The sequence below is a fragment of the Portunus trituberculatus genome, chromosome 39, assembly GCF_017591435.1.
Source record: "Portunus trituberculatus isolate SZX2019 chromosome 39, ASM1759143v1, whole genome shotgun sequence".
NCBI classification, from domain to species: domain Eukaryota; kingdom Metazoa; phylum Arthropoda; class Malacostraca; order Decapoda; family Portunidae; genus Portunus; species Portunus trituberculatus.
Window position 1 is genome coordinate 15,191,295 of NC_059293.1, and position 12,500 is coordinate 15,203,794.

General features: G+C 40.8%; 1 long non-coding RNA gene across 1 annotated transcript in view; it reads left to right on the forward strand.

Moving 5' to 3' along the window:
- Nucleotides 1-12,500, forward strand: part of LOC123515410 — a 143,095-nt gene that overhangs the window by 24,939 nt on the left and 105,656 nt on the right. The window contains exon 2 of the long non-coding RNA XR_006677870.1: nucleotides 2,047-2,215. This is a non-coding gene — a long non-coding RNA (uncharacterized LOC123515410). The remainder of the gene's footprint in view (nucleotides 1-2,046; nucleotides 2,216-12,500) is intronic.

The following is a 12,500-nucleotide window of genomic DNA, read 5'->3' on the forward strand; positions in this document are numbered from 1 at the left end:
ATATTATAGAAGAAATAAGTTAATAGTTAAATATTCAATAGAGGCGAAATATACTGTAGAAATACACCGTGTGGTAAGATTGCGTTGATATGAAGTAGGTAGATACATAATTTCTTAGGTCTATATTTTAAAACACTTCCGCGCCTCACAACGCCTACACTATTTTCGAAGGGGTCTAGCTGAAGTGACACGGGTTTTTAAGGATGTTTCTGTAATTCTAGTGACATGTTAACAAGTTTTCTGGATTATCAACAGGAAAAATACTGTACAACTCTGCTAATCGTTTCTGTGGTCTATTTTCAAAGGGGTCTAGCTGAAGTGACACGGGTTTTTAAGGATGTTTTTGTAATTCTAGTGACATATTGACAAGTTTTCTGCATTACGAGAGAGAGAGAGAGAGAGAGAGAGAGAGAGAGAGAGAGAGAGAGAGAGAGAGAGAGAGAGAAGCGTTTCTAAATATAGCGGTTAATAATTTCTATAGTATTTTAGCAGTAAGAAATAGTAGTAGTGGTAGTAAGTAGTGCTGTAGTGGTTATAGTAATTGTGATAGCGATACAGTGTTGTTATTTAGAAGTTACTGTTTTGTAGTGGAGAGGCAGCGGAGTGTGGTGATGCTGTGATTATGTGGTGGTGTGGTGTGTGTGGTGTGGTGTGGTGGTGCTGTGGTGTGGTGGTGCTGTGGTGTGGTGGTGTGGTGGTATGGGGGTGTGTGGTGTGGTGGTGTGGTGTGGGAGAGTGTTGTGGTGGTGTGGTGTTCATCGTGGAGGGAATGACAATGGAAGTGATGATGGTGGTGCTGGCTCGGGAGAAGGAAGAGGATGATGATGACGAGGAGGAGGAGGAGGAGGAGGAGGAGGAGGAGGGAAAATCATCGAAGTGGAAACTAAACGTGAGAGTCAGAATTTGGCCTCCCACGAGAGAGAGAGAGAGAGAGAGAGAGAGAGAGAGAGAGAGATTTACGAGGATTTAACTGTATTTGCATAAGATATCCTCACCGCCATTCTCTCTCTCTCTCTCTCTCTCTCTCTCTCTCTCTCTCTCTTTCTCTCTCTCTAGTCAACATTCCACTGCCACCTGTAAATTGTTTTATCGAAGGTGAAGGACTTGGAGAGAGAGAGAGAGAGAGAGAGGGAGAGGGAGAGGGAGAGACGCTATTTGGCGAGGTGGAGAAACTGGTTCGCTAGTGAAGTGGTGGAAGGGTGGAATACAGTAATTACTTAGTGTTGGGTGTGTGGATAAGAGGAATTTATGTGTAGGAATGATATAAGTGTGTGTGTGTGTGTGTGTGTGTGTGTGTGTGTGTGTGTGTGTGTGTGTGTGTGTGTGTTTTATATATTTCTTACCATCAATCATTCTTTATCATCCTCTTCATTCTTCTCATCTTCCCGAGAGAGAGAGAGAGAGAGAGAGAGAGAGAGGTTTAAGTCTCACCATTCAGTGTTATGACGATTTTTTTTGTATAACAGTTCAGATATGATTTATTTTTGTGCTTACTTTATTGTGCATTAATTAAAACTACTAGGATTTACTCTCTCTCTCTCTCTCTCTCTCTCTCTCTCTCTCTCTCTCTCTCTCTCTCTCTCTCTCTCTCTCTCTCTCTCTCTCTCGAATTTCATGGACTCTATTATTTTTTTCATTTTTCTAGTTTGCTTCGTTCTTTTTTTCTTATCTAATTCTTCTTGTGCCTCCTCCTCCTCCTCCTCCTCCTCCTCCTCCTCCTCCTCGTTATTATAATCTCTTTCTTCCTACTGTCATCATCATCACTGTTTTATTTTTACCATTTCTTTCCTTCCCTTTCATCTAATCTTCCTCGTTTAAACTTTTTTGTTATCGCCTTCCCTGTTTGTCTTCTTTTTTTTTCCAAGTTTTTTTTCTTCTTTTTTTTTTGCTATTTTCACATTTTTAGGCTAAACTTGTGGGGTGACTCAAATATTCCCCCCTCATTGAAGTATATTTTCTATTTTTCCTTGTTTTTTTTATTATTTTCTTTATATTTCTTTGCGACTTGACTTATTTTTCTTTCTCCCCCCGTTTTCTTTGCCTTAGGTGGTGAGGGCGCCCTGATGTAAGAAGAGGTAGCGCTGGTGGTTGTGATCTTCCCAACACCACCACTAAGACCACCAACTTCACTATCACGACCTTCAATATCGCCACCTACTTCTTCAGCTCCTTCGTCTCCGCCTCCTCCTCCTCCTCGTCCTCCACCTCCCCCTCTGTGAGTACATTAAAGGCTGTTGTTGTTGTTTTTTGTTGTGTGTGTGTGTGTGTGTGTGTGTGTGTGTGTGTGTGTGTGTGTGTGTGTGTGTGTGTGTGTGTGTGTGTGTGTGTGTGGTTCTCTGGATATCTTTATATGGTTGTGTTTTCTCTCTCTCTCTCTCTCTCTCTCTCTCTCTCTCTCTCTCTCTCTCTCTCTCTCTCTCTCTCTCTTTCTCTGGTCTAGTTTTAATTTTTCTCTTGTTAGTTGCTTATATATGTATTTTTCTTTTTTGTTCCTCCTCCTCCTCCTCCTCCTCCTCCTCCTCCTCCTCCTCCTCCTCCTCCTCCTCCTCTCCTCCTCCTCCTCCTCCTCCTCTTCATTCTCCGCACCCTATCCCATTCATCTTCCTTCCTCTTCTTATTATCATATTCACTACCTCTTCTTTTTTTTTCCTTCACACATTTCATCTTTCCTTCACCCATTTACTTCACTCATCCTTTCTTTCCTCCCTCCCTCATGCCTTTCCATCCTTTTCTCCTATTTTTTCTTCCCTAAAACACAGGAAACTTCGCATTATTTATTTTTTTTCCCTCAAGATGGACTGACTACCTTCATTTTTTTTCCTCTCCTTTTTTTCTTTTTTTCCTTCACGTAGCGAGTCGAGGTTATTAAGTTAGGTTAGGTTAAGAGAGAAATTTGGGAGGTGTGGTGGGAGTTGTTTGTTAATGTTGTTGTTGTTGTTGTTGTGAAGTTTGGTTGGTGGTTGCGTGGGTTGTGTTGTGTAGTGTTGTGGTGTTGCTTTTGTTTGGTTAGGTGAAGTGAGGTGAAGTGAAGAGGTGAGGTTAGGTGATGTGAGGTGATAGCGAGGTGAGGTGTGGTGAGTTTAAGATTAATATAAAGGTCAAGTTAGGTTAAAGTTTAGGTTAGGTGAGGTTAGGTCAGATTAGGTTAAGATTAGGTGAATTTAGGTTAGGTTAGGTTACAAACAGAAATGCATAAATAGGTATAGAAAGACAGGTAAAGATTAATACCTAAAGATAGATAGTTAAAGAATGGAGAGGAAAGGAAGAGGTTAAGAAGAAAAGTGGAATTGATAGAGAGATATGAGGAAACTAAGATAGATCATGAAAGAAAGCAAAAAAAAGACACAGCTAGGCAATGTAAGAAGGGCAACGGTGGAAATAGATGAGAAGTTGATAGATAAGAACAAGAAGATATATAAGAACAATTAAATAGATAGGAACAAGTAGATAGAGCTAGAAAATAAATAAATGAAAAAAATACGTGATTAAACAACAAAAATAGATAATAGAAATATGAAGAAATAAAAAAAACTTTACGTCAAATAAAAAAAAGGACAGATATGAAAAAAACTTGAGACATAACAAAATAATAGAAACAGAACACGCCAACTGCATAAAAAGCAAATAAAATGAATAAAAACTGCATCTGTACGGAATAAATTCACAGCGTCATGCATAATTAAAACATGAATTCCTGTCCCTCTCAGCTTACCGCTTCCCTTGTGTGTGTGTGTGTGTGTGTGTGTGTGTGTGTGTGTGTGTGTGTGTGTGTGTGTGTGTGTGTGTGTGTGTGTGTGTGTGCATATATTTGTCATTCTATATCCATATGTTTTATGCGGTTTTACATTATTTTGCAACGCTCGCACACACACACACACACACACACACACACACACACACACACACACACACACACACACACACACACACACACACACACACACACACACACACACAGTTATGTAACCTCCTTACGTATTTAAGTGTATATATCGATGTATAAACACCTCTCTCTCTCTCTCTCTCTCTCTCTCTCTCTCTCTCTCTCTCTCTCTCTCTCTCTCTCTCTCTCTCTCTCTCTCTCTCTCTCTCTCAGGTTTCAATTGCGTGCTTGAGCAGAGCATTGTTAAGATCATATCATTAAACTACTACTACTACTACTACTACTACTACTACTACTACTACTACTACTACTACTACTACTACTACTACTACTACTACTACTACTACTATCAATACCGCTGCTACTACTACTGCGCACCATTTGTTCTTTATGTGGAAAATCTTCCTAAAAACGACCGTAATGAGAGAGAGAGAGAGAGAGAGAGAGAGAGAGAGAGAGAGAGAGAGAGAGAGAGAGAGAGAGCAAATGGGTATTGTTTGTTTTGCTATATCGTAGAAAGTAAACACAATGAATGATCCTTTAAGTAGATAAGTAGATAGTTGCATAAAGTCAGTACTTGTGTGTGCGTGAGAGAGAGAGAGAGAGAGAGAGAGAGAGAGAGAGAGAGAGAGAGAGAGAGAGAGAGACATATCAATCATCTGTTTCAATAAATTCAGCCCAAACTCTGAAATATATCCTGCATTAATGAATAGAGAATACAGTCAATACTACCAGCACATTGTCCGCATTATTATTTATACGTTATTAGGTCGAGATAATGGCGACATGAATGAAGGGATGTCACTATGCATTATTCACTATAAACAAAAATGCTGAGATATTAAACAGCTGTAATTCTGAATGCATGGGAATATTAGCGGGAGAAAATATTGGAACCGAGAATACTTTATGGCAATGTTGATATTATAGTATTGGAAAACATTACGCTGTGCTTGTAATGTATGGGTATTTGATCCTTGTGTGTGTGTGTGTGTGTGTGTGTGTGTGTGTGTGTGTGTGTGTGTGTGTGTGTGTGACGGGTAGTGAAAATTGCAAAAGAAAGAAAAAAATCTGTCTGATATTTTTTTAATTTATTTCCATACGTCTATTATTTTTTTTTATTTATTTATTGACATTTTTTTAGTGCGTGTAATGCCACAATGGTCTAATTTTTGTGTTGTTCGCTTGTGATCAATGGAATATTTATTTATCTATCTGTCTTTCTGTTTGTCTGTCTGTCTGTCTGTCTGTATATCTGTCAATCTGTCTGTCTATCTGTCTATCTCTCTATATGTCTGTCGATCTGTCTCACTCTGTCTGTTTGTCTATCCGTTTGTCTGTATGTGTATCTGTCAGTCTGTCTGTCTATCTGTCTATCTCTCTAAATGTCTGTCGATCTGTCTCACTCTGTCTGTTTGTCTATCCGTCTGTCTGTCTATGTATCTGTCAATCTGTCTGTCTATCTGTCTGTCATTATATGTCTGTCTATCTGTCTGCCAATCTGTTTTTCTGTCTGTCTTTCAGTCTGCCTGTCTGTCTGTTTGTCTGTCTGTCAATATGTGTCTGTTTGTCTATCTGTCTGTCTGTGTATCTGTCTGTCTGTCTGTCTGTCCGTGTGTCTGTGTGGTTAAGAGTTCAGATTATCATTTTACGTATTTGTATATATTTTGTACTGAATGATGCAGAAATATACAGATAAGCACACGCCGGTATGACATGTGATAGGTTTCCATGTAAATCGATAGACAGCTGAGTAATTACCTCTGTGTTGAGTAAATACACCTACAGATGAATAGATAGAAAGGTAAACAGGTTGATAAGAGACAAATGTACGCTGATAGAGAGAGAGATAGAGATTAATACATTACTAGATGGACGTATTTAAATGACTACTACTACTACTACTACTACTACTACTACTACTACTACTACTACTACTACTACTACTACTACTACTACTACTACTACTACTACTACTACTACTACTACTACTACTACTACATTCCATTGACACAGCCACCCACATACTCACTTGATAGCAACAATTCCTTTCCACTAACCTCTCCCACTCTCCCACCCCTCCCATCCTCTCACTCTCCTTTCACCCACATCCCTCCTCCTCCTCTCACAGCCTCCACTCCACCCTCACCGTCTATACCTTTCCATATCAACCCCACCCATATCAGAAAATTGATGTGTTCTGCTCCATTCTCTCTCCCTTTCTCTTTTCTTTCTTTCTTTCTTTCTTTCTCCTCTCTCTCTCTCTCTTTCTTTCTTTCTTTCTTTCTTTCTTTCTTTCTCTCTTCCTTTCCTTCTTTCTTTCCTTCTTTCTTTCTTTCCTTCTTTCTTTCCTTCTCTCTCTCTCTCTCTCTCTCTCTCTCTCTCTCTCTCTCTCTCTCTCTCTCTCTCTCTCTCTGATAAATCTAATATATTCTGGAGATTTTGTTTATTTCTTGGTGTTTTCTTGGCAGTAATGAAGTTTTGTGGTGGTTCTTCATTGCTCAGTCACGCGGATGATTGTCTTCTTTCATATTTCTTTTTCTTTTTTCTTCAATTTATTTCTCTCTTTTTTATCTGGTCGTCTCTTTTCTTTCTTTCGTTCGTTTTTTTTTTTTTTTTCGTCTGTTCGATATAAATTTTGTGGTGTCTTTGGGATTATATTCATTTATTTATTTTTTTTTCTTATTTTTTTTATGCTGTTTTTCTTCTAGTTGTTGTAGTAGTAGTAGTTGTAGTTGTAGTAGTAGTAGTAGTAGTAGTAGTAGTAGTAGTAGTAGTAGTAGTAGTAGTAGTAATAGTAGTAGTTGTTGTTTTTGTTTTTATTTTTATTGTCGTTTTTCTTCTTCTTCTTCTTCTTCTTCTTCTTCTTCTTCTTCTTCTTCTTCTTCTTCTTCTTCTTCTTCTTCTTCTTTCACTACACCTTCCTCGTTTTCTTCTGCTTTTGAGGAACGTTTGACTTTATTATTGGTTCTGTGTTATCTCTCTCTCTCTCTCTCTCTCTCTCTCTCTCTCTCTCTCTCTCTCTTTCTGTTTATAGCGATGATATGCACCACAACCTCTTTGGTATCTGAGAGAGAGAGAGAGAGAGAGAGAGAGAGAGAGAGAGAGAGAGAGAGAGAGAATGTGTCCCCTGCCAGTAACTCACTCAACCATTCACCCTTAGTGTGTGTGTGTGTGTGTGTGTGTGTGTGTGTGTGTGTGTTTTCACGGCCACATTCTTTTAATTCTTGTTTATTATTTTTTTCCTCTTGTTTTGGTTGTTTCTTCTTCCTTCCTTTCTTCTTTCCTTCCTTCCTTCCTATCCTTCCTTCCTATCCTTCCTTCCTTCCTTCCTTCCTTCCTTCTGCATTTTCCACGATTTTTTTCTTAAAATTTCCTTCATTGTCTTTCCTTTTTCTTTCTTAATTTTCTTTTTCTTGTTTCGTATCTCTCTCTCTCTCTCTCTCTCTCTCTCTCTCTCTCTCTCTCTCTCTCTCTCTCTCTCTCTCTCTCTCTCTCTCTCTCTCTCTCTCTCAATAAGGCGACAGAGTTGTGTGCCAGAATCATAAGTGTCCACCATATCTCTCTCTCTCTCTCTCTCTCTCTCTCTCTCTCTCTCTCTCTCTCTCTCTCTCTCTCTCTCTCTCTCTCTCCAGAAAGCTTCGTAGAATTATTCCTACCTTAAAGCGAGAGAGAGAGAGAGAGAGAGAGAGAGAGAGAGAGAGAGAGAACGATAACTCCTTTTATTTGACCAAACTTTTCTAATTATCATTATTCGTGCTAAAAAAAAAAGGTGACGATAGGAGGAGGAGGAGGAGGAGGAGGAGGAGGAGGAGGAGGAGGAGGAGGAGGAGGAGGAGAAGAAGAAGAAGAAGAAGAAGAAGAAGAAGAAGAAGAAGAAGAAGAAGAAGAAGAAGAAGAGGTGGTGGAGGAGAAGGAGGAGGAGGAGATGGAGGAGGAGGAGGAGGAGGAGGATGCAATATAAAGGGAAACTGAAAAGAAATATGAGAAGAGGAAGAGAAAGCGTAGTAGGTAAAATGAGGAAGAGAGGTGGAGAAGGAAGAGGAAGAGGAAGAGGAAGAGGAAGAAGAAGGACGAAGAAGGACGATGACGAAGAAGAAAAGGTAAATGAAGACGAAGGGAAAATAATAGATAAACTAGGAATAGAAAAGAAGACGACTAGGGAATGACAGAAAAATAGAAAGAAAAGGAAGAAGAGAGAGAGAGAGAGAGAGAGAGAGAGAGAGAGAGAGAGAGAGAGAGAGAGAGAGAAAGAGGAAAAGGAAGATATGCAAAAATAAAAAGAGAAAAAGAAGAATGAAAAGAAGATTAAAATATAAATTAACATAAAAAAGAAGAAAGATTGACAATAGAAAAAAGAAAAAAAAGAAAAAGATGAAAAATAAAAAAAATGAATGATGAGAAGGAAAGAGAAGAAGAAAGATGAGAAACAAGAAGAGGAAAAGAAGAAAATTGCAAAAACGATAGAAAGAAGAAACGAGAAAATAAAAACAGCGAAAGAGGAGGAGAGTGGTGAAGAGAGGAACAAGAGGAGGAACAAGAGGACATAAAGAGGAGAAAGAGGAGGAGGAGAAGGAGAGGACAAGGACATGAAGAGGAAGAAAAGGAGGAGAGGACAAGGACATTAAGTGTAGGAGTAGGAGGAAGGAGGTGGACATGAAGAGGAGGAGGAGGAGGAGGAGGAGAAGGAGAAGGAGGAGGAGGAAGAGGAGGAGGCCTTTGTTGTGTGTACTTCATGTGAGGTAATTAGTTATGTGTACACGTGTGTGCGTCTGTTGGTGCACATAACGAGTGTGTGTGTGTGTGTGTGTGTGTGTGTGTGTGTGTGTGTGTGTGTGTGTGTGTGTGTGTGTGTGTGTGTGTGAAAAATGCACATGTTTTCCTGATATGAATATTCAATACTAGGGAGGAGGAAACGAGAACTGCCCTCTCTCTCTCTCTCTCTCTCTCTCTCTCTCTCTCTCTCTCTCTCTCTCTCTCACTTGGGCACCTCCATTAATTACCTTGTCTCCAGGTAGAGGCAGGAAAATGAAAACTAATTGACGTTGTTTCCTTTTGTTATTTTCCTATTTTTCTTTCCTTCCTTGTTACATCTCTCTCTCTCTCTCTCTCTCTCTCTCTCTCTCTCTCTCTGGCTGTGGGAGGAAGAGAGAAAAGGTTGAGGAAGGGGAAGAGGAGGAAGGAAGATAGGAAGAAGAGGGAAAGAAGGAAGGAAAGAGGAGGAGGAGGAGGGAAGGAGGGAGGGAAGAGGAAGAAGAGGGAAGGAGGGAGGGAAGCAGCTGTATATGAGTCATTCAGTCTCCCTCCCTCCTTCCCTCCCTCCCTTCCCTACATACTCTACCTCTCCTCCCTCTCCCCTGCCCCCTTTCCTCCCTCCCTCCATTCCTCCCTCCTGCTCACTAATTGTCTGTCTGGTAGTTAATCTGTCATTTAACTATCTCTCTCTCTCTCTCTCTCTCTCTCTCTCTCTCTCTCTCTCTCTCTCTCTCTCTCTCTCTCTCTCTCTCTCTCTCTCTCTCTCTGAGTCTTGACATGCGTCACAACTTTATTATCTTAACACAGGCAACCGTCTCTCTCTCTCTCTCTCTCTCTCTCTCTCTCTCTCTCTCTCTCTCTCTCTCTCTCTCTCTCTCTCTCTCTCTCTCTCTCTCTCTCTCTTACCGGTTCTGCATTTCTTCTTAACCTTGTCTGTGATTTTTCCTTCTAGCATCCGGCAATACCTGTGTGTGTGTGTGTGTGTGTGTGTGTGTGTGTGTGTGTGTGCGCGCTTAATAGAAGTTTTTTACATACGTGTTTATATCCTGTATTTCTTTACTCTTTATTGGTTTCTTTTTGTTTTTCTTCCAGCTTTTCTTCCCTCTCCTCCTCCTCCTCCTCCTCCTCCTTCTCCTCCTCCTTCTCCTTCTCCTTCTCTTCTCTTACTCCTACTCCTTCTCCTTTTCCTTCTCCTTCTTCTCTTCCATCTCCTTCTCCTTCTCCTCCTCCTCCTCCTCCTCCTCCTCCTCCTCCTCCTCCTTCTTCTCCTCCTCCTCCTCCTCCTGTTGTTATAGTTTTAGTTGTTATCGTCATCATCATCATCATCATCATCATCATCATCATCATCATCATCATCATCATCATCATCACTACTACTCCTACTACTATTACTACAACTACGACAACCATCATCACCACCACCACCACCACCACCACCACCGTCTACACAATTCATATTATTTATCAACCATTTTTTTGCGTGTTGTAAGTCTTCACACACACACACACACACACACACACACACACACACACACACACACACACACACACACACACACACACACACACACACGGAAAACTATGTGCAACACCCAATACCCTCCTTCCCTTCACTCCCCCTGTCCCTTTTTTGTCACAACGCCCCCGGAGGTTGTGCAATGCCCCAGGAGAGAGAGAGAGAGAGAGAGAGAGAGAGAGAGAGAGAGAGAGAGAGAGTCATCGTGTTAGTTACGGTCTCTTCTCTTGTAGTCTTTATTGTTCACTCCTTCCGTTCACACACACACACACACACACACACACACACACACACACACACACACACACACACACACACACACACACACACACACACACACACCCTACACAAAACTCTTTAAATATCCTTGTTTTTTAAAATTTTATTTACTCCTACGCTGCTTCCTTAAAAATAGCCACACTGACTCACAAGCACAAACCTCTCTCTCTCTCCCTCTCCTCTCTCTCCTTCTCCTCTCCTCTCCCTCTCCCTCTGAGTCTCTCTTTGTGGTCACTTGTATATATAACAATAGGAATAATCTTGTGAAGGTTCTACGCTCTTCCTTCTTAACGTTCGCTGCTCTTCTTCGTCTTAACTTTATATATATATTGCGTCTTCTTCACTTTTCTTTTTTCTTCTTTTTCTTTTTCTTCTTTTTTTCTTCTTGGTCTTGTTCCTGTCTTTGTTTTTGTTCTTGTTCTTGTTCTTGTTCTTCTTTGGTGTTGTAGTTATGGTTGTGGTTGTTCTTCTTCTTCTTCTATTCCTCCTGCTTTTGTTTCTTCTTCTTCTTCTTCTTCTTCTTCTTCTTCTTCTTCTTCTTCTTCTTCTTCTTTTTCTTCTTTTTCTTCCTCTTCATCATCTCTTTTCTTCTTCTTCTTCTTCTTCTTCTTCTTCTTCTTCTTCTTCTTCTTCTTTTCCTTCGCCCCTCCCTTAACATTCCTACCACTGAATGTATTGTTTGCCTGATGACGCAGCGGGAGAGAGATGAACCAAAATAGACAGACGGTTTTTTTTTCTATATATTCTTAACGGTATAGGAATGTTTACAAGAGCTTAGCAGAAGTATAGTGTTCAAAAAGTACTTAATAAAATCCTGCGTAGTTAATGGAAGGAGAAAAATTTGTCTAGAAAGAATTAAACGCTCTTCTCTTTCACCAGGAATGTTCGCAAAGTCGGTAGAGAAATTAGCGGTGTTTAAAAACCTCAATAATTTCCACTACAGTTACTCCCACTACAGCCTGCTTCATTGACCTGACCCCTTGAGTACCATGACGCGTTTCCATATTCATTCTGCTTACTATTTCGTGATTTTATACAGCTTCAGAAACTTGTGGGGGGGATTAAAATAGTGAAGACTGGCCATTATTCTTCTGACCTCCATAGACATTTCCCTGTACTGAAGGAGGTTAAGACACGGAGAAACGTTTGGTAATACGCCCTTCTGTCCTATCCCTAATTTTCTGATGCAGTGCTCGGCTGGGTAAGACGTGGGACGCATTGAGACGCTGGGCAGCACATCAGGGGCATACACAGAGCAGGTTAGGGCAAGGCAAGGCAAGGCAAGGCAGGGCAGAGCAAAGCAACGCAAGGCAAGGCAAGGCAAGGGAAGGGAAGGCAGGGCAGAGCAAGGCAAGGCAAGGCAAGGCAAGAGAAGGCAAGGCAGGGCAGAGCAGATCAGGGCAGCATAACAGTGTACCGTGTGTGGCTGTACTTGTGAAGGAAAGAGGTCACCGTTCACCGTTTAGGAATGCATACGTGGAAACGAGGAATATCTACACCTTCAGAATTGGAACCATGTACTGAAGTGCTTTCAAAGACCTAGTTGAAGTGACACACGGGTTTTTAAGAGTGTTATAATGGTTCTATGTAACTGATTAACATGATTTCTACATTATTAATACGATAAACACTCTTCAGAACACAGTTATTCACCTGTGTAGCCTTTGACAGAGAGAGAGAGAGAGAGAGAGAGAGAGAGCGTTTCAAAATAAAGGGTTTACTTCCATATCTGAGTTATCTGTCTAATGTCGACACGCGAGAACTGTTTCATATTGACCTGATAACCTGATCCACACAATTTTTACAGTGACAGCTTCCTCTAAATGATGTCACGCCCAAACATCACCCGGAATTAGAGTCAAAGTATGCGTGTGTGGTTTTAAGTGTGTGTTCCTTTGTCTCATGAAGAAAGCTGAGTTCAAAGCACCGCACCACGCAGGCTGACTCACGCTTCCACCTGCGCTGTGCTGGTTGCCCATTTTCAAACAGTGAGATGTATTCAGAAACGCCTTTACGACAATCTTCCATAACCACAGAGACGACTAGCCGGGATTTCAAGACCTTTTT